This window comes from Danio rerio, chromosome 4, assembly GCF_052040795.2.
Source record: "Danio rerio strain M-AB ecotype USA chromosome 4, GRCz13ab, whole genome shotgun sequence".
Taxonomy (NCBI): Eukaryota; Metazoa; Chordata; class Actinopteri; order Cypriniformes; family Danionidae; genus Danio; species Danio rerio.
Genome location: NC_141024.2, coordinates 75540555 through 75565840, shown reverse-complemented (window position 1 = coordinate 75565840; position 25286 = coordinate 75540555). Strand labels below are relative to the sequence as shown.

General features: G+C 41.2%; 1 non-coding gene across 3 annotated transcripts in view; it reads right to left on the bottom strand.

The window, feature by feature from the left end:
- Positions 1-4131: 4131 nt before the first annotated feature.
- The window catches only part of ms4a17a.14 (membrane-spanning 4-domains, subfamily A, member 17A.14), a 35861-nt gene continuing 14706 nt past the window's right edge, over positions 4132-25286 (bottom strand). For 2 of the 3 annotated variants that reach the window (XR_015484254.2, XR_015484253.2), the window contains exons 3-7: positions 22906-23016; positions 17063-17131; positions 14413-14544; positions 12566-12670; positions 4132-5248 (exon numbers count right to left, since the gene is read on the bottom strand). This is a non-coding gene — a transcript (membrane-spanning 4-domains, subfamily A, member 17A.14). Of the gene's footprint in view, positions 5249-12565; positions 12671-14412; positions 14545-17062; positions 18268-18436; positions 23017-25286 lie in introns of those variants that run through there. The other variant, XR_015943088.1, reaches the window with a different exon arrangement.

Here is a 25286-nt window from a genome sequence, read left to right as displayed (position 1 = left end):
ATTTGTTTTATTTCAGCTAGAATAAAAGCAGTTTTTAAATTTTTAAACATCATTTTAAGGACAATATTATTTGCGCCTTTAAGCTATATTTCTTTCGATACTCAACAGAACAAACCATCGCTATACAATAACTTGCCTAATTACCCTAACCTGCCTAATTAACCTAATTAACTTTAAGCTGAACACTAGTGTCTTGAAGAATATCTAGTCTAATTTTATTTACTGTCATCATGACAAAGAGAAAATAAATCAGTTATTAGAGATGAGTTATTAACACTGTTATGTGCAGAAATGTGCTGAAACCATCTGCTCTCCTTTAAACTAGGGGGGCTAATAATTCAGACTTCAACTGTATTAAGAAATAAAAGTCCTTATTTGGATTTTAAATACAGTCGAGGGAGAAATTATTATCCCTCCTGTGCAGGATTTATTCCTTTTTAGATATTTCTTGAATTTGCATTTATATTAAATTGATATTTAACAGATTAAGACATTTCCACAGTATTTCCTATAATATACATGTTTTTATTTCAGCAAGAATTAAAGCAGCTTTTAATTTGTTTAATTAATTATAAGGTCAATATTATTGGCCTCTTCAGCAATATTAGTGTTGGATTGTCTCCAGAACAAACCACTGTTATACAATGACTTGCCTAATTACCCTAACTTTACCCTAATTACCCTTGTAAAGTCCATTTAAACTGTATAGAAGTGTCTTGAAGAATATCTAGTCTAATATTATTTACTGTCATCATGACAAAGAGAAAATAAATCAGTTATTAGAGATGAGTTATTAACACTATTATGATTAGAAATGTGTTGGAGAATTCTGCTCTCCGTTAAACAGAAATTGGGTGAAAAAATCTAAAATAATTCTGACTTCATCTGTAAAATGTCATATTTGCATATAATTATATGCAATTATAATAACATATAATTCAAGGTATTGCAAAAAAAAGTGCCGCTTATATATACACACACACACACACGCACGCACGCACACACACACACACACACACACACACACACACACACACACACACACACACACACACACACACACACACACACACACACACACACAGAGAGAGGGAGAACTGCCTTAATTTTTCATGGCGTAGTTTCAACAAGCTACTGGAAATATTCCTCAGAGATTTTGCTCCATATTGTCATGATAGCATCACACAGTCGCTGCAGATTTGTCGGCTGCACATCCATGATGCCAATCTCCCGTTCCACCACATCCCAAAGCTGCTCTATTGGATTGAGCTCTGGTGACTGTGGAGGCCATTTGAGTACAGTGAACTCATCGTCATGTTCAAGAAACCAGTCTGAGATGATTGAGCTTTATGACATGCTGCGTTATCCTGCTGGAAGTAGCCATCAGAAGATGGAGACACTGTGCTCATAAAGGGATGGACATGGTCAGCAGCAATACTCAGGTAGGCTGTGGCGTTGACCATCCGAATGTGTCAGCAGAAATGGAGACTCATCAGACCAGGCATTATTTATCCAATCTTATATTATCTTTTTTTTTTTTTTTTTTTTTACTCATTTTTTATTTACAGTAAATAAATTCCAGCTTTTAGAGTAGCTGCTCACCGGAATCATACAAGGCGACACTGTTAGGATCACTTTCAAAATATATATATATATATATATATATATATTATCAGCAAATAAACCAATAAAACAAAGACAGCCAGTCAGAAGAATCCTTTTATGTGCAAAAGCCTCATGCATTTAAAGCTACAGAAAACAGCAGTACACGCTGCTTGATATTAAGCCTTCTTTTCAAAGATTATTTAAAGATCATGACTACCAGAAAACAACTGATTATACCATGAGAAGTAATGATACATTTTCAGGGACGCTATGCAAGCCAGGCTAGCAAACTAAAGTTGAAAAATAAAAGGGTATCCACAGCTAGCTTCAGTGTTTTTGTGTTGCAATCATTTTGAAGATTCTGGGGGGACACAGTTTTACATTCAATTACACTGAATAAGATTACTAAATTTGTCTGATTACGTTAATAAATAAAATAAAGATAAATATTAACAGGTAAGGTGCACTAGTAACACACTGAGGACATCTGCTGGTTACAAGACGTTAATGCAGAATAAAAAATGTTTGTTTTTTTAAACAATAAGTAAGGCTTAGTCAGTGCATATTACACAATAATGGAGTTATTCCCTGTACTGCCTGTTTTCAGAGTCAGATTTTGGTGTGTGTCACACTCCTCAACCAGCCCCACATCATACTTGTTTGACAACAACTTAAAAGGCACCTCCGCCATCCTGCCCTAGTGACTCTAGAGTCACACTGCACTGTACCCTCACATCTACCCCACTTCAGTCTGTTACTCTAACATATTCCTTCTCAAATAACTCTATGTCTGACTATATCTAGTCTCCAGCATTGCAGAAAGATAAGCGAGGCACACACTCTCCTGCTGAGAGATGAAGTGGACACTGTTTTTCCGCCAGGCACACTGAAACAGCACACATACTTTCAGTCCCAAACATTTGGTCAAACGTCTAACTTCCTCTTGTCTCTCTTTTAGTTTAAGTTCAAGTTGCTTTATTGGCATGACATTCAGTACAGTATTGCCAAAGCACTTCAAATATGAAGTATATTAAAACCATCAAAAAAAAAAAAAAAAAATATATATATATATATATATATATATATATTATATATATATATAATACAGTAGATAAGAAATAATGACAAAAAATACAGAATACATTTAATAAATATTTCAATAACAAACAATAATACTCCTACTAATCATAATAATAAAATGTTTAGATTATTTAAATAAGATACATGAATTTCCATTAACCATTTCTTATGGTGCGTATTGTGTATACATATTTTACAGCTAGTCTAGATGTCACTTCATCCTCTCTGAGTACATGGTAAAGTTTTTTTTTAAATCATTTAAATTAAAATGAACTGATCAATGGTTCAGATTGGGGGAAAACATTACTCTAGTCGTGGTGTATTTAGGGCAGAACAGAAGGAAGTGTGTCTCATCCTCTATTTGGTTTGTGTCACACTGTTTACATATTCTCTGTTCTTTAGGAGTCCAGGATTTTTTATATCTGCCCTTTTCTATTTCTATGTTAAGATCACAGAGGCGATAGAAAGAATGTGCTTTTCTTTTAATTGTTTTAATGATAAAAAATTTGCCAACTGTGTGGTTCTGTTTAGGGCCGAATAACATTAGTCTGTTATTTGGTTTAGTATGAAGGTTGAATTCAGTTTTAAGTTTTTCATCATAGTTATATTTTAATGTTTCGTCAATTTGTTTGTGAAGGTTTTGTTTGGGGATGGGTTTGCTTTGTGTTTTCAGTAGTTCAGATACCAGTGTGTTTAGAGGATGAGACACTGTAGGTTTTTCATTAGCCAGAAGGGCTTCATACGGGACAGACTGGGGGTCCGACTGATGCAGGTGCAGCCAGAACTGAACAGCTCGTTTCTGAATCTCCCAAGTTCAGCGGGGATAAACCCAGTTCAGCCCTGCAGGCAATGTTAGAGGTGTTTCTGTTGATTTGTAATTTGCTTTTTTTCTTCTTCTTTCAAACAAGAAGATTTATACCTTACCAGAGAGTCAGTGGTGATAGCAGTGGTGTCCCTCTCTGGGTCCGGCGGTCAGCCCCTCATCCCTCAATCTAGTGAGGGTAGGGTTGTGATTTTCTTCCAGGTTTTTAAGATGTATAGGATTTAGAGCAGTGATTCTCAAAGTGTGGTATATGTGCTGCTAGTGGTACACAGGCTTCATCTATTGCAGGTATGGGATCCTGGAAGGTCAGTATCCCTGTCTTCAAGATTATTAGAAAGCAACAGGCAAGTGTGTTTGATCAGGGTTAATGCAAATCTATGCAGGACACCGGCCTTCCAGGATCAAGCTTGCTCATCCGTGTTCTAGTGCTTCGCAGAGGAATCATAGAATTTTTATTGAGAAATATAATAACACATTTAACCCTTTTGACTCATTCAATCACACCGGTGTGATCACACTGTTCAGTTGCATCACTTGGTCAGTTGCTAAACTCAAATCTGCTTTCCAGCTATGACTGGAGTCAGAGAAAGATGCAGGCGGTGCTTGTAATAAAACACAAATCATCAGTATAAACAAAGACATGACTTTTATTGAAATACACATAGGTCATAGCAAAACATGAAAGTACAGACGTAGAGCATATCAAATACACCGTGAAATCTATAGAGAGGACTATAATAATCATTTTACACGTAATCTGATGATGCAGCAGCAGATCCACCGCTCTGCCCAGTTTTTTCATGTTGATTCTGTTATGATTTATGTTTTTTTTCCTGTTTTTTTTTTCACCCTCCTCTCTGTTTGCTCAACCCTAGGTTTCTTATTGGTTTATTATTCTGTCCATCATCATTATGACGCTCTCCGGTTCCACCAATCCCAGGACGAGCCGCAAGTATTTAAAGCCCTGTCAGTCCAGTGTGTGGTGTGCGCCCTGCCTCGGCATACGCTTTGTGCTCCACGCAATTTGTTTGTGCAAATGCTTCGTCTATTTTGTGATCTCTCAGTTACTGTGATAATTCGAGTTGCTTGTTGAACTTTGTTGGCTTTAAGTAACATATGGAGATGATTGTGTGATTCTAAACTAAGATTTAACAAACTTATCCGGTTTGTTTTGTTTTAGTTTAGATTGATGTTTTGTTAGATTAGTTTGAGTGTTTTGCCACCCGTGTATTTTTGAGTTTTGTAGTTTGATTAGTTTAGTTCGGGTGTCGTACACACTGAAGATCTCGGTTTTTATTTGTGTTTCTTTTTGACGCCTAGTTTAGACATTAGATTTAAGGATTGTTTTGTTTTGTTAATTTCTTTGATTTGGCTTACACTCGTTGTTCTTGTTTAAAGATAATAATTATAAATGTTTGTTTGTTTTTTCTCCCCCATTTATTATTGTTACATGTTTCAATTCAATTATTGAGTAAAAGCTTTAAATGAGAGTAACTGAACCTGGCCTCATTATTGATCTGTCGCACACATTACACCTGTCTCACTTAAATGTTACAGCATCCCACTTTACATCATAAAACACGTAACAATTCACATTTATTCGCCTTCAGTGTACGCTGGGGGAGATCCTGCAGGAGGATGTTGAAAGCATGGTTCTGGGACTTCTTGAGGACATTGAATGTACGTTTGGGGGATTTCTGCAGGAGGGTGTTGAATTAAAGGGTTGTTGACCACAGAAATCTGCAGGATAAAATGTACATGGTCAGCTTAAGTTATTGGTCAGTGTTCAACAATTATTGCCCCATTACCCAGTTCCTCACACGTTTACAGCACACATTAAAGGTTTTGTGGATTTTTACTTCACAAAACTGAAATCATGCATGAAATCCAGATTCCCAATGTTTATTTTGCTAGCGCACATTGCTGGTCTTAATTCTGTCATGAAACTATGCGCATACAGGCTGTTAGGTCACCTAATTGGTACCTATGTGATTAGCTATATGGTGCATGAGATTGGTTGCTGTCGCCTCAACAGCCAATGAGCTTGCTCCTCAACTATTTAAATGATGTAGAGTGTTTCCAATGCTTGATCTGCCATAAAAATCAAAGCAGCAGCAGCGTAGCAGATCTATGCCACCAAGGCCAAACACATCAACATTACCATATGATTATTACCAAACTAAATCTCTCAGAGAGTTGTCATGACACAAAATAGGTAAGCTGTTGCCTTCGCAATCTTTAATCAAAATGGTGAAATGATTAAATATGTCATCACATTGAAATAAAAGTCTGCAGCAACTTCTTGTTCACATGGACTTTGAGGGATTGGAGATTTAAGAGTAAAGAGTAGAAGACATACACAAACACAAGAAACACAAGTTTCTATATGCATCCTAAGTGATCTTGAGATATTGAGCGCAGCATTCCGGCAAATTACCGGTTATGTTACAACTTCTCTTTCCGGAAAATATGCTAATTTATTAATATAATTAATATGTTGATCTCAGGTCATCATCACTGATTAATTAATATCATTAATATGTTGACCTCAGGTCATCATCACTGATTTATTAATATCATTTATATGTTGACCTCAGGTCATCATCACTGATTTATTAATATCATTAATATGTTGACCTCAGGTCATCATCACTGATTTATTAATATCATTTATATGTTGACCTCAGGTCATCATCACTGATTTATTAATATCATTAATATGTTGACCTCAGGTCATCATCACTGATTTATTAATATCATTTATATGTTGACCTCAGGTCATCATCACTGATTTAATAATATCATTAATATGTTGACCTCAGGTCATCATCACTGATTTATTAATATCATTAATATGTTGACCTCAGGTCATCATCACTGATTTATTAATATCATTTATATGTTGACCTCAGGTCATCATCACTGATTTAATAATATCATTAATATGTTGACCTCAGGTCATCATCACTGATTTATTAATATCATTTATATGTTGACCTCAGGTCATCATCACTGATTTAATAATATCATTAATATGTTGACCTCAGGTCATCATCACTGATTTATTAATATCATTAATATGTTGACCTCAGGTCATCATCACTGATTTATTAATATCATTAATATGTTGACCTCAGGTCATCATCACTGATTTAATAATATCATTAATATGTTGACCTCAGGTCATCATCACTGATTTATTAATATCATTTATATGTTGACCTCAGGTCATCATCACTGATTTATTAATATCATTTATATGTTGACCTCAGGTCATCATCACTGATTCATTAATATCATTTATATATTGACCTCAGGTCATCATCACTGATTTATTAATATCATTTATATGTTGACCTCAGGTCATCATCACTGATTTATTAATATCATTAATATGTTGACCTCAGGTCATCATCACTGATTCATTAATATCATTAATATGTTGACCTCAGGTCATCATCACTGATTTATTAATATCATTTATATGTTGACCTCAGGTCATCATCACTGATTCATTAATATCATTTATATGTTGACCTCAGGTCATCATCACTGATTTATTAATATCATTTATATGTTGACCTCAGGTCATCATCACTGATTTATTAATATCATTAATATGTTGACCTCAGGTCATCATCACTGATTTATTAATATCATTTATATGTTGACCTCAGGTCATCATCACTGATTTATTAATATCATTTATATGTTGACCTCAGGTCATCATCACTGATTCATTAATATCATTTATATGTTGACCTCAGGTCATCATCACTGATTTATTAATATCATTTATATGTTGACCTCAGGTCATCATCACTGATTTATTAATATCATTAATATGTTGACCTCAGGTCATCATCACTGATTTAATAATATCATTAATATGTTGACCTCAGGTCATCATCACTGATTTATTAATATCATTTATATGTTGACCTCAGGTCATCATCACTGATTTATTAATATCATTAATATGTTGACCTCAGGTCATCATCACTGATTTATTAATATCACCGATCATGACCTGAGGTCAACATAAATATGATATTAATGAATCAGCGATGATGACCTGAGGTTAGCACATTCATATCCAGTGTTGGGAGTAATGCGTTACAAAAGTAATGAATTAAAGTAATGTATTACATTTTCCTGTAACGCAGTAGTGTAAGGCATTACTAATACATTTTCAGTAATATTTTACTTAGTACATGTTCAGTAACGCGTGCGTTACAACACACTTTTCACCCGCAAGACATTAACAAATAAAAAATACCGCAGTTCTATTTTCTGTTAGTGGCTAGAGCATATATGCGTGTGCTGTCATTAATCTCCCTCTGGCTATGGGACCTTTTTAATTTGAACGCGGAATGATTTCAGCTTCTGAGCTCAAGGTCCGGCGATATTGGCTCAGCCCGGTTCACAGTACGCACAGCGGAAAAGTGGCAAATAGATGAAAATGGCAAAAGACAGTGCATTCACGAGACGGACGTACGTGCATATGGCGTTATTTCACTGACAAATGTCGTAAACTCATTCATGTAATACGAGCGAGTGAACGTGCCGGTTTCCTCTGTGGACAAAACTCCTCGCGTTCACTCAACACAGGCTGGGCTGCTCACGTGCTAACGACCTGCTCTCGCTCCGTCAGATGATGCAGACTCACAATCTGTGCCTTGTGTTTCCTCTTCCTTTCGTGCTGTTGCTCTACAGAGATCCTCCTATTTAATTGTTATCCCAATAATGTTTATATGGTTTATATATTGCTACACTATTTACTCACAGGTTAAGATAAATTCTATAATAAATACTAGTGTTTTTGAGAGTAAGGTATACTGCCTATGTTTTAGGCTAGTATTTACAATGAATGCTTAAGCATACTGTCGTGATAAGAATAGTGAACTCATAAAATTAAATATAAAGTGTAGTTTTACTACAGTAAAGTGTGGTGAATTGTAGTACAATATACCCCATATTGTAAAAAAAAAAAAACTACAGCACTGGATCATTTGTTTATATTACACTACTTGTGTTACCATAGCAACTATAGTATTACCACAAAAGGGTAATTACAGTACTTAATGACAATGTGTGTTCAGGGGCCCTGTGGAACAGCTTCTTCTCAAAATGAAGATGATGGCAGGGAAAATGTCCTCCACAATCTCATCAACAATGTGGAAGACAACAGACACTAGTTCACTTTATTTTAGTTGCCATAAAAAATGTGATTGATAATGAGATTTATTTGAAGAGTGAATAGTACAGTAGGCTATAATACCTTATCAAGTGTTTCTATTAGTTCCATTTCTGCTTGCGTTAGTTTTTATATTTGTCTAAATGCTTTTTTATTTGAAATATCTCACCATATAACATACAGCCAACAATGTTATGGTTTATTAGATTAAAAAATATAAGTCTATTTTAATATTTTGGTTATTGTTAATAAATAGTGTATTAATATAATTCATATCAAAAAGCTTGAAAGGAAGAGGGAACACAAGACACGAATTGTGAGTTTGCATATAATCTCACTGAGAGAGCAGTGTACTGAGAGCAAGAAAACTTGTGCGTGAGCAGTGCGTATTTGAGATATCGTGAGAATTTGTGCGCAAGCAGCGTATGTGAGAGCTCGCAAGCAGTTTTGTCCACAAACAGGAAATCGATGCACAAACATTATACTGAGAAAACTGTTCATCATGCTCACTTTGTGCAGGACGGTTTTGTGTTGTAAACCATTTGAATGTAAAGTAAGTACAATAATGGCAACAATAAGAAAAGAAACTAAATCTGCATTTTGTCATGGCATTGGAGTTTACATATCGGCCTGTTGTGTCTAATATGAATATAGCCAAGCCATTCACAGATATTGCCAGATAATCACTTTACCTCTACCATACTTTTAACAGATCATTTGTAACTCTGGCTGTCATCCTTTCTTGCATTGTCTTGAGCCTTCACATTGCCAATTATATACTATATTGTTAGTAGCCTGGAGAGGTCACAGTCATTCTGCTACATCAAATCACTTTCTACTGGATGTAAAATGCTCATTATAGAACATTATAGAATTTTATAATGTTAAGTTCTAATTCTGCAGTTATTTTGATGTAAGTAACTAAAAAGTAATATAAGAGTAATGTAACATATTACAATTCTGAGACAGTAATATTGTAAGGTAAGGGATGAGATTTAAATAACAGTAATAAGTAATCTGTAATGTATTACAGTTTGGAAGTAACTTGCACAACACTGTTCATATCTAACAGAATAAATAATCGGATTAAATCGACTGAATCACAGTACGTAAGCGTCTTGTATACTCTCTTTTGTTTAAACAAATGCTGTTTGTTCTGCATTTCAGCCGTTTATCTTTAAATGAAGCTGAACGCGACACAATAGAAATTGGCAGTGGCATAATACATACTAAAACAGACATATTAGACAAATTAGTGGAGGCTTTAAGCTATAAAAATACCAAGTTTAATCGCGTTTGAAAGCTAGGCACACAGTTAAAACAATTCAATTTGTTATCTTGTTTTAATTTGAGCTAGAAAGACTTGTATGGATGGCTAATTAGGCTAACTTGTCGATGCAAACTAAAGTTAAATGTTCACTAAGCTGGATAAAAAGAGCAAATCCATAAACAAATAATAATTTTGCGATCATTCTGTAACTTAAATTGATAGGAGAAAACTCATGGTCTTGCCTTTTCCCTTGTCCTCTTCACTGGTAAAAATGCAAGTGTGTGTTTTCTTCTCTCTTTTTTTTTGCGGGCTTTGCAGAGGGGCACATAATGATGACGTTATGACATTTGAATGACTGATGGAGTTGTTGTCCCTGGGTCATTATAAAAAAATGTTGGTCTCAGGCAGAAATGTATTGTAACGAAGTAAAACTACTTCACTACTGTACTTAAGTACTAAAAGGCAGTATCTGTACTTTACTGGAGTATTATTTTTTTCTCCTACTTCCACTTTTACTTAAGTACATATTTTCCATGAGTTTAATACTTTTACTCCGATAGATTTTTTATGTGCTGCATCGATACTCGTTACTAGGGGTGTCAAAATGATTGATATCAGTTCAGTAATAGGTCATAACCGGTTATTACGTGATGACGTCATTTATCTCCTATGCGCGATGTCGCAATACTATGGCGAAGGACGGAGGCGCGAGGGTGAGGCGGCACAGCATACAAGCCGCTAGTTTACTATTAGGGAGAAATGTTGTAAAACTTCACCTCTGCCTATCTCTCGCTCTCTCACTTTGGACATTTGACCCGCTGGCCAGTTTGTAAGGTAACTTTTCCTCTCTTCTTAGCTGTTAAAGCTGTGGATCCAGACATGAGCGTGCCTCATGTGCAATTAAGTTTTCTCCACTGTGTCTATTACCTGTGATAATCGCGTATTCTTCCCGCCATGAGTGAACAGCGCTTGTATTTTTAAAGCCCTTTCTGTTGAGGACAATAACCAATCATAGCCGTGTAAGACCCACCTGTCAGCGCTCAAAAAGCAGGCGGGATAATATTGACATGAGTTTATTAGCTGTAAATGCTCGTGCTGTCTTCTGTGCATGAGTTTTGTTTGATACATCCAGAAAGAGTGTTTTCTTTGAGCAGGTCAAATTAAGGGCACAGTTCGTATATCTGACTGCTGTATTAAAGAAAAAAATTTTATTACAAAAAACCCTTTAACTGTCACACCAAGACAAAAGCAATAGAATTTCTTTTTTGATTGCATTTCTTAACTCCTAATGTCGCTAGTTAACACGATCAGTGCATTTTTATTCAACACATCACATTATTTCTAAAATATCAGCCTCTACCAAATGGTTGAGATGTTGGTTTATGGTAAAAGTACCAGAATTAATAAATATACTACAAAAAATATGAACTGTAAGACCAATTTCATTAAAACATGATAAAAATAAATAACAATTATTACTAAATCATAGCCATAAGCCATAAAATATTTCAGATTTTCATTTAACACAGTAATATACACATTTTCCTGTTTTTTTTTTTACAATAAAATCAAAATCAAGTGAATTAGTGAAGCAGGATTTAGTTTGCTTGTTTAGTTTAGTTTCACGAGTGCTTCCAGAAGACAGAACTCCTGTTTATTGTGTATTAACCAATCAAACTTCAAAACTCCCAAAGTGTGAGTGTGTGTTTGTGTGTGTGAGTGAGAGTGAATAATGTGTGAGTAAGAGAAAACAACAGTGTGTGTGTGTGTGTGTGTGTGTGTGTGTGTGTGTGTGTATGTGTATGTGTAAGAGAGAGTGTAAAAACAATTGCAACCTATGTAATGTCCCCACAATTCACAAAAATGTGTGTGTGAGAGAGAGATAGAGAGAGAACTGTGTGTGTGAGAGTGTATGAATGTGTGAGAGTGGGGAGAGAGTGTACATTTAGGTGTGTGCAGGGCAGTGTGTGTGTGTGTGTGTGTATGTGTGTGTGTGAGAGAGAGAGAGAGAGAGAGAGGGAGAGAGAGTATGTATGTGAGTGAACATGCTGAATTATCTCATCAGTGAAGGCATTTTCTGGTAAAAGGGCCTGACGATGTGAGCTCTTGTACCATAGAAACTATTTACAGAGAAAAACAGTATCATAAGCCATGTTTCTTTTCGTTCTGCTTAATCAAGTACCCCAAAAAAGATATTTAAAATAAACAAAACAATTAGTGTAGTTTGACTGCTTTCTTTAATAACGACATTACACAATACTTGTACTTTTGCTTTCAGTACTTGAGTAGTAAATTTTGAAATAAACTACTTGCAATACTTAAGTACAAAAAATGTTGAATACTTTTGTACTTCCACTTATGTATGGTGCTTAAAGAGCACTTCTACTTCTACTCAAGTCACTTTTTGATAAAGCACTTGTACTTTTACTTAAGTATGGGTCTCTAGTACTTTATACATCTCTGGTCTCAGGGCAACTAGCACTTGGCAAAATCAGGACATGGCGGCTGTATTGGCCATATTAAAGTGTCACCTACTGTCTATCCTATAAGCCAAAATGTATCTGATGGGTTCTGCTGATGTATTACTCACCTAAGGAAAATTGCAGCAGGTGACTTTACAGCCAAATGCAGACAGCCAGATGGAGATGAAGAGCTCAAGGATGGAGAACAGCAGCAAAAAACCACTAAAGAGATTCTGAGAGAACATTCAACATAAGCATAAAGAATAACAACAAAGAGAAGTCAAGTATGTAGTCCTTTAGCTACAGCATACTAATAAACTAAACAAAATCTAAAGGCTTCTACACACTGGGACGTTTTTTATTTGCGTTTATCGTCAGCGATTTATGAGATGTTTTTCAGTGTTCAAACCCAGGCGCTTTTGACTGGCGTCAAGCAGACGAGTATGCTAAATCACTCTTTTGACGTTAGATGGCGCTGCATTTGGCAATTTATTGGTGACTCAAACAAGCATGGATGGTTTAAGCAGCAGCTCTAGCTCTAGCGATGAAGAAATGATTATTGTTCACCAGTGCAGTAAGCAGCTCCACGTTCATATCGCCTCTTGGCATCTTCTTCAATGTGCGCTCGCATTGACAGTTTTGCGCTTGAGCGCCTCCAAGTGCTGTTTACTGTAACTTCAGCAGCTCCGTGCACATGAACAAAAGTGCCGATCTGATTGGTGGAGAAGGTTTTGACGCTTCAAATGAAAAAAACGAGCATGAGCATGATTTTTTTTCAAAATGACACTTTTGCACCTGGCATTTTGCGCGTTGGAGTGCACAATCCCATTGGCGCCCTTTATTTAGTTACGAGGCGTTAAACGTCAACGGAAAACGCGAGCAAAAAACGTCTCGGTGTGCACAGGCCATAAAAGTAATGTTTAAAGGTGCCAGAGAATAAAAGTCTGTATATAGTTAGACATATGTTTTCAGTTCTTGAAACCTTGAGCCTCAAATGCCCGTTTCCTCATTGTCAGGGAAATCATGTGAGTGTAAAATCAGGCCAATCTGAGCAAAACTCTGACTCTTAGAATCCACATGAGATCATTAATAGACATGCCCCATTTCACAACATCTCTTAGTGAGGTTACAACAGTTATTGTTGAATTAAGTTTCACACAGCTCATTATATTTCCTATAATGTCGGACTCTTATTATTATAAAGCCATCTCTAATAAAGTCTTTAGTTAGTTTAATGTGTAGTTTTAAGTGAAGTTTAGTATGAATGTTTGTAATGAGGTAACAAACACATGTAAACTGCTTAATATAAGCGTTAAATGCATGGTGTCATATCACTCAGCTCTTACTTTCATTTGTCTATGAAAAGACACCAGAAGCGTATCTGTTTACATGGAGCTTGATATTAATTGCTGACGTTGTTTTCAGATTTATTACCTACAAAATACTCAAAACACATCTGTGCTGGTTATCTTTGTCGATTTAGCCTTTAATATCCACAATATTTACAAGCCATTATGAACATGTAGCTCTTCTCCACTTCAGTTAAAAACAATTGTCTTTTAACAAGGAATCTACTCTAACAATTTTTGTTCAAATATTCTTTATAACTTAAGTATGATCATTTTGTACATGAATGCCAGAGTACATTCCTCGCGTGAATGCCAGAGACAAGGACCAATACCTTTGGCTCTAAATGGACTTATGAAAATATTTAACCTATCCATGCCACATATATATGTGAATATTAGTGACAATTTAAACAGTGTATCAGCGCATTCTATGGCACCTTTATGTCAATATTAGTATCCAGTGTAAATGAACAGTAATATCTTGTCAAGTTCTGGACAGCATTGGACAGATGAGTGCAGATTACGCTTGATTTTCACAAGTGCACCGGTCACACAGTGATCTTACTGTAATTATAAAATAAAACATTAATACTAAAATGATATCAATACAAGAGTTGATGACTTACAAAATAATCCTCACAATAATTGTAGAGTCTGCAGTAAGTGTAGGGTCCAATAGTCAAACCCAGTGAAAGCATAATAATGGCAATGCCCGTTGCTATGGCACTGAAAATGTTCATCCCGAGGGAAGCTCTCACCTACAGTAGAGACACAGAAATAGAAAGGTTTTGTATCATGTTGTGTTAACACACTGTGGTTAAGCAGATGATAGATTATGTGGAAAGTGATAACATTTTATTGACAAATGAATACAATTAAGGGTCTAAGTATATGTATGAATAATTGATCGCATGGAAAGTCTCTCTGTAGAACGTTTTCAGTCTGATCACTAAACATTTGCTAGTAAATGTGTCGAGTTATGATCAACACTGTTTACGTCAGCTCATGTATCAAGTTTATAAGTCACAACCCCGCACAGGAGATTAGAGTGGCTGAATTTGCAACACGTCAATTCACCAACTCCTACTAAATTACAAGAAAGTTAGTGGCTGTTTACCTGGGAGAAGAATACAGCAAACCAGTCATCTAAACAGTGTGTGCCTGTTGTAAATAGCACACTGTGTAAGCACAGGTGTAGCCTAAGTGTTTAGAGAATTGGACTTTTGATCTAAAGTTCGCAGATTTGAGTCTCAGGTTTCAAGCTGAAGTGAGTGCCATTAGCAAGGGATCCCAACTGCTCCCTGATGCCCTGGATGTGTGTTTATGGGTGTGAGTCACTTTGGATAAAACCATCTGCTAAATGGTTAAAAAACGAGCAGATCCTTTAATCCTGTGATTTAAATTTCAGTGAACCAACAGTCTAGTATGAGTTTAAAATAATCCTTTACAGAAAACATGAAAAAGGCCTCCTTTTTAAAATCGTACAATTTCAGTACAAGTTTAATTTGTTAAGAAACCTTTAGGGTGTCACGATCAGTAATGATAATTATTTTATTTATAAAATAAATCTGAGTCTGAGTCAGATCAGAGTTTCAACAGTCATGTCAAAGCAGTCAGTAAATCAGCATACTATCATCTCAAAAACATAGCAAGAATCAGATGCTTTGTTTCTAGTGAAGACTTAGAGAAACTTGTTCATGCTTTTATCAGCAGCAGGGTGGATTACTGTAATGGACTCCTCACTGGTCTTCCTAAAAAGACAGTCAGACAGTTGCAGCTCATCCAGAACGCTGCAGCCAGAATTCTAACCAGAAGCAGAAAATCAGAGCACATCACACCTATCCTCAGGTCTCTACACTGGCTGCCAGTTACATTCAGAATAGATTTTAAAGTATTATTACTGGTCTATAAATCACTAAATGGCCTAGGACCTAAATACATCACAGATATGCTCACTGAATACAAACCTAACAGATCACTCAGATCTTTAGGATCATATAAACTAGAAGTTCCAAGAGTTCAGTCAAAGCAGGGTGAATCGGCTTTTAGCCACTACGCCCCTCACTGCTGGAATCAGCTTCCAGAAATGATCAGATGTGCTCCAATATTAGGCACATTCAAATCAAGACTGAAAACACATCTGTTTAGCTGTGCCTTTACTGAATGAGCACTGTGCTGCGTCCGACAGATTGCACTATCATGTTTTTCTCTTCTTCTTCATTCTTTTATATCACATTTTACCTGTTTTTATGTTTTGTTTTGTTTTTACGCATTTTTATTATTTGTTTTTATTTTTATTTTACTTGTTTCTTTTATTCTTGTTTATGTAAAGCACTTTGAATTGCCATTGTGTATGAAATGTGCTATATAAATAAACTTGCCTTGCCTTGCCTATTACTGTCTGTAAGACTAATTTGAGTTCATATTTAGGTTATTTACTAAAATATATAATTTAAATCGTTCATGGAGCTGAATGCAGTAAATAGTCTGTATAAAGAAAGTTGAAAACAAACCTGTGCAAAAAAGCTAACCTTTATAACCAGATTATTTAACAAAATATGATACTGCAGTAAAATATCTGTGTTTTTTATAAGCATGATATATAAAAGATTGAGAGAGTATGTAAAGTGAATTGTTTGTTTTGGAAGTCGGCCAATCGTGTAATATCTGTGTCGTCATCAGAGCTCATGCAGTCGCTCTTCAGATGCTGCACCGGCTGAATCAGTCGTCTGATCTCGGAGCGCTGTCACGTGGCGTCGGCGCAGCATCAATCCGGACAAAATTTCTAACCAGCATGCACCACTTTAAGACGCTCGATCGATCTGCGCAGTGCTGCATGAAGTCGAACGCACCTTTTGTATTCATAATGTGACCCTTTCATTCTAGTTCCCCTGTGTCTCACCCCTGTATGCAATCAGTTTAATCATCCCCAGTGTATTTATACTCCTGTGTTTTTTTCAGTCCTTCATCCAGTATTTTCAGTTGTGCTTCATCATTTGTCAGTCCTGAGTCTCCTGTGTTATCGATGTCCTTCCAAGTGAGTGACTGTAAATAAATCTATGTATTTGATAAATCCTGTGATCCTCTTGCCTTCCTAGGTTAGCCAAGGCATGACTGTGTGTCTGATTAAAAGGCCATGATTAGGTTAATTAAAAAGAGTGTCGAATCTTTTAAAATTGCGATGTCAATAATATTTATGTGCAAATACTTACAGACCAAATCACTACAAGCACCCAGTGTTTAGACCCATGAAAAGAACAAGTGTTGTGTACATACCAAACATAAACCGGCTGGTGAATCAATTTTGTTTTCAGCAGCAATGGAGAGCGAGCCTGCAGTAATGTACTGAGAACAGAGAGAAGAGCAAAACTTACAGCTTATGACGGAAAACACACACACACACACACACACACACACACACACACACACACACACACACACACACACATACATGGTTCTCAACCAGAATGAGCATTTTACTGCCACATGAAGCACTCCCTCAAACACTAAATGTGCTTGCATTCTTCTTAGTTACAGACTTGACCTAGGGGCTTAGCAATTGGGGGGACGGTGGATATGTCCCCCTCACTTTTAGGGATTGACCATTTAAAAACAGGTGATTAAGAATGTAAACTTTTGGATCAATCACCACAAAATAAGAAATGACAGAGCTAAAGCAAACTGAGAGGAAACAAAGACACCAATTACATTAGATAACGTTCGAGGTTACAGAAGTAACCCTTCGTTCCCCGAAGGAGAGGAACGGAAGTGCTATAGAGTGGATTTGATTTGAAATCCACGAAATGGAAGAACTATGGAAAGCCCCATAATAACTGCACCTTACCAACGCCCCGATGAGGGGATAGTCAAGCAAGCGTGACGCACCCACATCATGGGAGGCAAGGTCCTCCAACGTGTCCCTGGCCCTAATTTATCCTACTTCAACAGAAGTCTTACGGATTTTCGATATATTTTTTGGGAAGTCGTGAGCATCTAGATAATTCTAGGAAATACGACAGTACGTTGGGAAGCGTGCAATCCTGATAGGGAGGACGCTGCGGAGGCCATCCGTTACCCAAGGGGGGATAGATGGCAGGATTTACATATGGACTAGCCCTAAAAAGGGGGAGTACGCATAGCAAAAGAGTGGTTGGCGGAGAGGGAAGACACGGGTCCGCCCAGGGGGGGGGACTTAACCGTGGCGGAATAAGCATATGGGATCGCCTAGTGGGGATCACGCATAGCAGGCACCTATACCCAAAACGCGGGCTGACCAGCGGGCAGACCTACAACGTAGTGGGCCAGCAAGTGACTCTCCCGCTGAGTCAGTGCTGGGGGCCAGGGAGGAATCTGCATGGCTCACCTGACGGGGAACTTTACTGACAGATAAAAAGGCGCACGTATATCCGTGTTAGGGAAAATGGCGCAGCAAGCGTGTCTCAACACCCTACCTAGTTGTTTCCTCAATCACCAAAGGGGGTCTTCTCTGCGAGAGAAGCACCATTCAGTGAATAGACTCCACTTCAGGGTGTAGGCGCGCCTCGTGGAGGGGGCCCTAGCCTGAGTGATGGTATTAACCACCGCAGTCGGTAGGTTACCTAAGTCTTCCTCGCGTCTAAGGACCACACGTGGAGGTTCCAAAGATCGGGCGAGGGTGCCAGATGGTGCCCTGTCCCTGAGAGAGTAGGTCCTCTCTCAAAGGGATCCGCCAGGGGAGGGCCATCGCAAGGAGTGAGAGCTCTGATATCCAGGTCCGGTTGGGCCAAAGGGGCGCAACTAGCAGAACCTGTTCCTCGTCCTCCCTGACTTTGCACAGTAACTGCACGAGCAGGCTCACTGGGGGAAACGCATACTTGCACATGCCCCGAGGCCAGCTGTGGGCCAGTGCATCCGTGCTGAGAGAGCCCTCGGTCAGGGAAAAAAACAACTGGCAATGAGCGTTCTCGGGGGAAGCAAACAGATCGATCTGGGCCTCCCCGAATCGCGCCCATATCAGCTGAACAGACTCGGGGTGGAGTCTCCATTCTCCAGGGCGTAACAGCTGTCGTGAGAGCGCATCGGCTGCACGATTGAGCTTGCCTGGAACGTGAATGGCGCGCAGCGATTTCAGCCGCGGGTGACTCCAGAGGAGCAGACGGCGGGCGAGCTGAGACATGCGGCAAGAGCGCATACACCCCATGCGGTTGATATACGCCGCCACCGCCGTACTGTCCGTCCTGACCAGCACGTGTTGCCGCTCCAGCACCTGTGAAAAGCGGTGGAGAGCGAGGAACACTGCCAACAGCTCTAGGCGACTGATATGCCAATGCAACTGGGCACCCTTCCACAGGCCCGCAGCCGCATGCCCGCGACACACGGCCCCCCAACCCATGTTGGAAGCATCTGTTGAAACAACAACATGGCTGGACGCCTGTCCTAGAGGCACACCGGCCTGTAGGAACGAGGGGTCGTTCCAAGGGCTGAGGGCGCGGCGACACAGCGCAGTAACAGAGACCCGGTGTGTGCCCGCGTGCCATGCGCATCTTGGGACCCGATCGTGAAGCCAGTGCTGAAGTGGTCTCATATGGAGCAATCCGAGCGGCGTGACGGCGGCTGCGGATGCCATATGCCCCAGGAGCCTCTGAAAGAACTTCAGTGGGACCACTAGTTTGCTGTCGAGCTCCCTCAGACAGTTCAGCAACAGGCGAGCGCGTTCCTCGGAGAGGTGCGCTACCATGGTGATCGAGTCCAGCTCCATCCCGAGAAAAGAGATCCTTTGCACGGGGGCGAGTTTTCTCTTTTCTCGGTTGACCTGAAGCCCCAGTAGGCGGAGATGCCGAAGCACCTTGTCCCTGTGCACAATCAATTGCTCCCGCGAGTGGGCTAAAATCAGCCAGTCGTCGAGATAATTGAGTATGCGGATGCCCGCGAGCCGAAGGGGCGCTAAGGCACCCTCCGCGAGTTTGCTGAAGACCCGCGGAGACAGAGAGAGCCCGAAGGGGAGGACCTTGTACTGCCACGCTCGACCCTCGAACGCAAACCGCAGAAATTGGCGGTGGCGTGGAAGAATGGATACATGGAAATACGCGTCCTTCAGGTCTATGGCTGCAAACCAATCCCGAGGACGAACGCATTGGAGAATGCGCCTCTGCGTGAGCATTCTGAACGGCAGCTTGTGCAGACAGCGGTTCAAAACGCGCAGATCTAGTATTGGTCGTGACCCACGCTCTTTTTGGGTACGATGAAATATGGGCTGTAAAACCCACTCTCCATCTCGGCTGGAGGAACTGGCTCGATTGCACCCTTCGCCAGGAGGGCAGCAATCTCCTCTCGCAAGACAGGGGTGGACAGGGGGTTGACCCTGGAGAAATACACGCCCGTGAACTTGGAGGACCGTTTCGCGAACTGAATCGCGTAACCGAGTCTGATTGTGCGTATGAGCCACCGCGAGGGGCTGGCCCATGCTAACCAGGCAGGCAGAGCCCTCGCTAATGGAGTCATCGCTACAATCGCTGACGTACCAGCAGTGGGGCAGCGCAGAGTGGGTGTGCTGATCCGGGAAGCACGAGGGTCCCGCGGAAGAGCTGGAGGAGAGCGATTCGCTCTGGCTCCGCAACCTGACTCCGGAGAGGGGGCTGGAGGGCTGAGGGAAGGGAGACCGTCCCCCCAGCGCTCATGATCCACTGGTGAAGCACGTAGAATCTGCGAGCCGGAAGGCAGCGCGTCCCGTACTGGCAGAATTCGTGCTGTCACATCCGGGGAAGGGGAAAAGTGCTCTTTGATTGATGTTTTGGTGGCACTGAAAAGTACCGTTGTAATCGGGGCCCCGCCCTCCAGCGGGGAAAGAGCAAGTTTCCTCTTATCCGGATGGCCTGTCTCAGGGACGCTTCGCGGTCCGTTTGCCGGACTTAACGGCGCCCTGGGCAGGGGGGGCTGCCTGCTTTCGAGGTGTACGCCGCGCCCGCTTGGCCGGAGTGAATTCCTTGGTGAATTCACCGACGGTGTCGCCGAACAGGCCAGCCTGGGATATGGGCGAGTCAAGAAAGCGAACTTTGTCAACATCGCGCATATATATCCATGTGTAGCCAGAGGTGGCGTTCCTGAACCACAAGTGTGGACATCGTTCTCCCCAGCGCACACGCGGAGGACTTAGTAGTCCGAAGAGCATAGTCGGTCGCGGTGCGCAGCTCATGTAATAAGCCTGGGTTAGACCCGCCCTCGTGCAGCTCGGCCAGCGCCTGAGCTTGGTAGCGCTGGTAGGTGGCCATCGCGTGCAAAGCAGAAGCAGCCTGGCCCGCAGCCTTATAAGCTCTGGCTCCGAGGGAGGCAGACAACCTACAGGCTTAGGACGGGAGGCGGGGCAAACCCCGCCACGTAGAGGCGCCACGCGGACAAAGATTGACCGCGATAGCGCGCTCCACTGATGGGATCGCCTCATACCCCCTGGCAGCTCCGCCATCAAGGGCGGTGAGGGCGGAGGGACACGCAGCACGGGCAGAGAAAGGTGCCCTCCAAGACTGCGTGAGCCTACTGTGCACTTCCGGGAAGAAGGGGACGAGAGGCTTCGAAGGCTTCGCCTTCTGGTCCTCTACGTAGCACCCATCTAGTCGGTCCGGCCGCGGAGCTGGGGGATAAACCATCTCCAACCCCACGGCCGAAGCAGCCCGGGAAAGCACGGCTAAGATGTCCGCTTCAGGATCTGATTTGGGTCCGGATCTTCGTCGGACAGTGAAAGCCCACCCTCCGATGCCACGGAGGACATCTGATCTCCGGTGTCAGCGAGCGTGAGAGCTACCATCTGGTTAGACGGATCACTCCCACTACCCGAAGTTTGGATGGAGCGCCGTGAGGAGCGAGAGGTCCGCGAGCCCGTGGGCGGCGGATTATCTCCCACTGGAACCCTCAGATCTGCCCGAGCGCCCGCTGCTTTTTTAGAACAGGAGGCAACTGGGGTGGCTCGCTCTCTTACGAAAGTTAGCCGCGATCTGAGCTGTGCAACGGTCATGGCATCGCAATGACGACTCATCACCTAGACACCGGCCTCACAGCTCTGTTGGTGCCAGCACTTATTGATCCAGGATCGGTAAATAGTAGCTTGTGTGGGCGCTACTTCACTAATAAAATAGCTTTGAAATATATAAGATTTATAAAGTAGCTACCACCACACTCTTGAAACATGTAGAAACAAATTTTGCACTGAACAGTTATATTTGTGCCTTCTTAGATTTTAGGGTGAAATATATTTTTAAATTTCCAGCAATAAAATGCATTTTTATCACTCGTCGTGGTGCAGCTCTCAGACTGGTTGTAGAAGCCTAGTGCTTTCAGCGGCAAAGAGGAAGTCAGCCACAAATTAATTTGATTTGATTGGAAAACCAATCAAAAGCATCAGAATAGCACCGCTTTAATAAATGGCCTTAGCAGAAGGCATCGTGCATATCAAAAACAGGCAAAACAACAGATTATTAGTATTCAACATATTTAGATGTAACCCCCTTTGCAATCTTTAACATTTTCTTTTATTTTGTAATTAAATTAGGTAACGCCGTTACATTTAATTAGTTATTCCCCAACACTGTCTAAACGCAGCAAAACAACATGCTGAATGCTGTGAGTGTGTCAGGATGATGTTACACAGGGCAGTTTTGAGCAGTGTTGTTTGGCAATATTGCAGAGCTGCTTGGCTACTTTCTAAAGCAACAATATTTACATCAAACTCAGAAATAAGTTGTTTTGTAAAGCTGGATCGATGTTATGTCAGGTCTGGTTACCTGCAAGAAACTACACCGATTAATCCTTTTTACTGAAGTACATTTTTAAGGCTGTACTTATTTACATTTACTTGAGTACAAAAGTGTAATTAGTACTTTAACTTCTACCAGAGTCATTTTAAAAATGAGTATTGTACTTCTACTTGACTAAAGGATGTGTGTACTTTTGCTATCTCTAGTTGCAGTGCTGCCTCTAATGGCAATACGTGTTATTCCCAAAGTAAACGTTCACACTGAGCATCTGAGTTTTATTTAATTATATGTACTTTTAGTGGCTGTAAATGTTACAGTAAGATGTATTCTGGTTGATTACCCACTGTAGCTTGTGTTATCTAGGACAACATGTTAAACTGTATGATTGTTTCTTACTATCAGAGATCCCACATAAGGAACGCCGCTGAAGGCAAAGGTGGAGTGTGTAAAAACTGTGAACACAATTTCCAACAGGAGAATCAACAGACCAATTATTATCTGGACAGTCTGTGAGGAATAAGAGAGAACAGTGTAAGAAGGACAAGAAACTCTTTAATGAAGTAAAACAGAACAACATGTACACTATATCATTTCGAGAGCTGTTTGTATGATCGTATTACTGTAGTATACAAACATCTCAAAAATAGTATGCAAGTGTGCGATTCTCATTGTATAATTTCACATACAGATTCATAGATGTTACAAACTAAAACGTTCGAGGTTACAGAAGTAACCCTTCGTTCCCCGAAGAGGGGAACAGAAGTGCCATAGAGTGGATTGATTGAATCCATGAACGGGAGGATTCGGATCAGAAGCGGCTTGTCTGGAGAGTATTGAACGGGCCAATGAATGAAAATGAATTGGCAGCGTAAGCTTGCGCAGGTGTGCTGCATCTGCAATTATCCCAGCATATAAGCACACCTGGAGCGAGCAAACGCCATCCTTTTAAGCTGAAGAGACTTTCAAACAGCTAAGGGACAGTCATTATGGCGACGGAGTATGGCACTTCCGTTCCCCTCCTCGGGGAACGAAGGGTTACTTCTGTAACCTCAAACGTTCCCCTTCGGTTGGGAAACTTTAGTGCCATAGAGTGGATTGATTGAATCCACGAATGGGAGAAGTATGGAAAGCGCCATAATGACTGCACCTTACCAACGCACCCGATGAGGGGATAGTCAAGTAAGCGTGACGCACCCACATCATGGGGGGCGCGGTCCTCCAACGTGTCCCTGGCCCTAATTTATCCTACTTCAACAGAAGTTTTACGGATTTAGAAATATTTTTTGGGAAGTCGTGAGCATCTAGATAATTCTAGGAAAATACGACAGTCCGTTGGAAAGCGTGCAATCCCGATAGGGAGGACGCTGCGGAGGCCATCCTATACCCAAGGGGGGATAGATGGCAGGATTTACATATGGACTAGCCCTAAAAAGGGGGAGTACGCATAGCAAAAGAGTGGTTAGCGGAGAGGGAACACACGGGTCCGCCCAGGGGGGGGGACTTAACCATGGCAGAATAAGCATATGGGATCGCCTAGTGGGGATCACGCATAGCAGGCACCTATACCCAAAACGCGGGCTGACCAGCGGGCAGACCTACAACGTAGTGGGCCAGCAAGTGACTCCTCCGCTGAGTCAGTGCAGGGGGCCAGGGAGGAATCTGCAGGGCTCACCTGACGGGGAACTTTACTGACAGATAAAAGGGCGCACGTATCTCCGTGTTAGGGAAAATGGCGCAGCAAGCATGTCTCAACACCCTACCTAGTTGTTTCCTCAATCACCAAAGGGTTACCTAATATCCTTGAGGAAACCGGCTCCACTCGCAGATTGTAAAACCTTGCAAATGTGTTGGGTGTCGCCCAGCCCGCAGCTCTACAGATGTCTGTTAGAGAGGCGCCGCATGCACGCACCCAAGAGGATGCAACGCTCCGAGTGAAGTGTGCACGCACTCCCGGGGGACACGGCTGACCTCGACTCGAATAAGCGAGTGAAATGGCATCCACAATCCAGTGGAATAATCTTTGTTTCGATACGGCACTACCCTGCTGCCGACCGCCATAACAGACAAGAGCTGCTCAGATGATCTAACATTCTGAGTACGGTCCACATAAATGCGCAGAGCGCGAACTGGACAAAGTAAAGAAAGGGCTGGGTCTGCCTCCTCCGGGGGCAGCGCTTGCAGGTTCACTACCTGATCTCTAAAGGGAGTGGTAGGAACCTTGGGCACATAACCCGGGCGGGGTCTCAGGATGACGTGAGAGTAATCCAGTCCGAATTCCAGGCACGAGTCATTGACCGAAAATGCCTCCAGGATGGAGGCCAACGCAGGATGGAGGCCTTCCTCTTGATGGAGGCCAACGCAACCAGCAGAGCTGTCTTCAGGGACAGAAATCTTAGAGATTCTGATTCGAGTGGCTCAAAGGGATCGGCTCGCAAACTCGTGAGAACAAGGGCAAGATCCCAAGAGGGCATGAGAGGGGGGCGAGATGGATTAATTCACCTAGCACCCCTAAGGAACCGGATGGTGAGGTTATGCTTTCCCACGGTGCTGCCAGCTACCGCGCTATGATAAGCGGAGATGGCGGCCACGTAAACCTTGAGAGTGGAGGGCGACAGCCTGCTGTCCAACTTCTCTTGAAGGAAAGGGAGCACAACACTAATCTGGCAGTTTCAGGGGTCTTCTCTGCGAGAGACGCACCATTCAGTGAATAGACTCCACTTCAGGGCGTAGGCGCGCCTCGTGGAGGGGGCTCTAGCCTGAGTGAGGGTATTAACCAC